Raw genomic sequence first — 4,192 nt, forward strand, 5'->3', positions numbered from 1 at the left:
AGCAACAGGGCAGAGAAGTGCAGGGCCTTCCCCCTATTATGGTACTCACCCTGACACGCAGGCGGATTGCTTCACGGCGACTACCGCGGTTGTGGGGGCCACTCTGTTGGTTGGTCACCCTTTGTCAACCTTCTTTCAGGGCCGAGCAGCCGGGGGCCTCACTCACTTGCCTTTTACCCATGAGTTTTAAAAAATGCCTTACACGGGGCACCACTCTGTTGGGTCCACCACCAGCTGACCCGAACAGCCCTTGCCTTGCTATCAGTCCCTCCATTGGTGTCCCTTCTGGTGGGCGGGCGGATTGCCCAGATTCCTCTTTCCCTGGTCCCATTGGGAGGAGACGGAGGAGGAGAGCCGTGGAGAGAGGTGAGCACAGCCGCCGGCCCCGACCAACCTGTTAAAGAACACTTAGACGTGGTGGGGGTTCTGTTGAGCAGTTCCGTTTATTATCACACGAGCACTTGCTTTTAAAGGCAAATGGGGAAGGGAGGTTTTTACATCCTCCAGTCAGGTTAAAGGTTACGAGAGCATGCATCCTGTCTCAATGCCTAGCTATTGCAATCACACAGTGTTCACAAGCATGGAAGCGTGTATTTGGCCAATAAGGGCTAAGGCAAGGTTCCCGCAGACACTCCCACCCTACTTCCTCCTGGCGCCATCTTAGGCTGCCATGTTAATATGCCCTTGTGGGCCCATAATGGCGCTGCTTGTAATGTCACTTAAGGTGGCATTAGTTTTTAAGGCCCGACAGGACTGCAAAATGGTGCAGCCTCTATGGAAAATGGTATGGAGGTTCCTCAAACAATTGCAGATAGATCTACCATATGACTCAGCTATCCCACTGCTGGGAATATACCCAGAGGAATGGAAATCACCATGTTGAAGCCAGACCTGTACTCCAATGTTTATTGGAGCACTATTTACAATAGCTAAGAGTTGGAACCAGCCGAAATGTCCATGATCAGATGAGTGGATACAGAAGCCGTGGTGTATCTACATAATGGAATACTACTCTACTGTACTATAAAAAAGAATGAAATACTACCATTCACAGCAACATGGATGGACTTAGAAAAAATTATATTAAGTGAAATAAGTGAACTTATTTGTGGGAGCTAAAAATAAATATATACATAAACAAACAGGGTGGGGGGCAGGGAAGAAGACACAACAATCATAATTGTTTGAACTCGTTAAGACAAGTGAATGGATATGAAGTTGATGGGTGGGAGGGGGGAGAGGATGGGGGAAGGAGGAATCAGTAAAGGGTCAGGAAAATCAATTGCATCGTATATGGATAAAATTTTTTTAAAAAAGAAGTTTACAGTCTAGCTTAAAAACAAATTACCCAAAATTAATCCTAGTGATACATAACACAATAGTGAGAACTTGGAGAGGGGAGATGAAAATACGATTTTGAGGTAGTTTCAAGGAGGAAGATATCACTTCTATATGGCAAATTAGGGTGGTCATAGAAGAGGCAGCATGTAACTAGACTTCGATGTATCAGCAGTATTCTTCAAATGGCACACATCTTAGATGACATATTTTAAAGTTCATTACTTAGGGTCTGTTTTACTTCGTGACATTTTATATTCTTATGTATGCCACAAAATAGGCAGAAAAGTACACAACATAATGCAACCACCATAGCTTATTTCTCAAAATTGAGGCATTTATTAGAAGTATTAATATGTACTTTTTGCATAGCTGCAATTATAAATATTTACATGAGTTTATAAGTGACAGTATGCTAAAAGAAAAAAAAATTATCTTCTACTTGCAGAAATACAATACTTGTAGTCTATGCGGAGCTAAGAATTTAACGACAGATTCTGTTTGGACTTTCTGATTTGACTTATATAACTAATTATGGTTACACCCCCAAAGTTTTCCAAACCAAAGTCTGTTATGATATGCTATAATGTGTGGTGTAACAAAGGAACCCATAAGCTGAATGAAACTCTATTTCTTATACCAAAAATTGTGGAAAACACTTATAATTGCCTTCACATACTTTTTTCCCCCTTGTGGGTTTTTCTTTCTACTTAAAATAATTTGCTACATCTATTTTGATAGTTGTTCTTGTTCCTGAACCTTATTTTCAAAAGTAAACATGACACTAGTTAAATAAATAATTTTAGTTTTACTTAACTTTTTCAATGTATTAAGCACTACCTGGCAACTAGAAAATTGAAAGCTTTTCTTAATTGTATTAGTATAAACTATGTGCCACATTTTCCATTTATCGACCCCTAATTAAACAAATACAAATACAATTACAAATTACAATAAAAAATGCAATTTGCATCAATTTAGTGCAGTAACGGCTCTTCATTTTCTGATCTTCTCCCACCATTTGACTTTGTCCTGTCACTGGTCATCTGGGAAGTCATCTGCCTTTGGGCTTTCTCTCCTTAGCATCCATCCTGTTTGCCTGTTGGTTTTCTACTATGGGTTGCAATCGTGGGTCACTTTAGCTACACATTTGGCTTGCTTGCTCCCAATGCTGTGATTGCAGCCATAGTCTTTTGTTTTTCACTTGCAACATGCTGACAGATGAGTACACTTTAACCAGCATACTTACTCTGGCTTCTTCTGAAGTTGATTAAGCTACCAAAACAATTCTATGTTCTTCTGAAGAACAAAGGAAAAGCAAAACCAAAAGATGGATCAAACAGAGGCAATATGGAAGATGTCTTACAGCTTTAACATAGCACAAGAACAATGGGGTTTAGAGGCTTTTGGGGGACACACTCTTTCATGTTGAGAGAACATGAGAGCAGCTTACTCAGAGACTGTGTCTTGCTATTATTAGTTTTTATGCTAGCTCTAGATTTTAGACCAGATTAGCCATTCTTATTTGTGCAGGCAAATCAATCAAAGTTTTGGGAATATCTTGGGACAGATTTCCTGAGGTCAAGAAGATATGAGTATAGCAAGGAGAATGACTTATTACTAAATATTTATTGACTGCTATTATGTGAAGGAGTCTTATTTAAAGGGTCAATATTTATGCAAGACAGTCTCTGCACAGGGGAACTTGTGCACCATTGCTGAAACTGGCGTAGGGTCTTCTACGGCTGAAGGAGCGTAGGTTGTAATCCAAATTAAGAGGATTTTCTGGTTGTTGATAGAATATCAGAACTGAGAGGGCTTTCAGAAATCATCTACTCCTCCAGTCTTACTTTATGAATATGGTAACTGTAATTGTGATTTACCCAAGTCACCCAGAAATTTAGCAAAAATGTCATATATGACATATTTATCTTTCGTCTAAATCTGGTGATTTAAAAAAATAATATACCTATTTATACTAATTTAATTAAGCTAAGTGCAATTTAGTTTTACTTTTCTTAGTTTAGTGCTTATTGTTAATCATTTTAATTTGGATGTGTTTAATCTGGTTTTCTCCATGGTATATATTTTAAACTATAGGAGAGAAGTCAAAAAGAAAACCTCTGTATTTGCAGTTTAATTTTTCATTTTCTATTAGTGCTTATTTAGAAAATTTTGATTTTTATTAGATAAGTAATAAATGTTAATTGCATAAAACTGGAAATTAAAAATATGGAAAAAGAATCAAAATGAATTATAACCCAATCCTCAGAGAGAACCACTATTTTCTTTCTATCTATCTATCTATCTATCTATCTATCTATCTATCTATCTATCTATCTACATGTTTGAGGGGACTTCAAAAAGTTCTTGGAAAAATGGAATTAAAAGATGATAGAGTTTGGATGTGTTGTCCCCCCAAAACTCATGTGGAAGTCTGATCCCCAATGTGACAGTGTTGGAAGCTGTTTGAGTCATAGGGGCAGATCCCTCATGAATGGATTAATGCTCTCCCTGGGGCATGAGGGTCCTGAATGAGATCTCATTCTATTAGTTCCCATGAGAGCTGGTTGTTTAGAAGACCCTGGCACCTCCTCTCTCCCTGCTCTCTCTTGCTTTCTCTCGCCAGGTGATCTGCTTATACCTACGAGCTGCCTGCCACTTTCTGCCATGAGTAGAAGCAGCCTGAGGCCCATGCCAGGTGCAGCTGTCCCAGAATCATAAACCAAATAAACTTCTGTTCTTTATTAATTACCCAGTCTCAGATATTCTGTTACAGCAACACAAAATGGACTTGTACAAAAGATAAAAATGGAAAATATAAATGTTATTTCTCAACATAAGCTCCATCAAG

This window comes from Galeopterus variegatus, unplaced genomic scaffold, assembly GCF_000696425.1.
Source record: "Galeopterus variegatus unplaced genomic scaffold, G_variegatus-3.0.2 Scaffold8830, whole genome shotgun sequence".
NCBI classification, from domain to species: domain Eukaryota; kingdom Metazoa; phylum Chordata; class Mammalia; order Dermoptera; family Cynocephalidae; genus Galeopterus; species Galeopterus variegatus.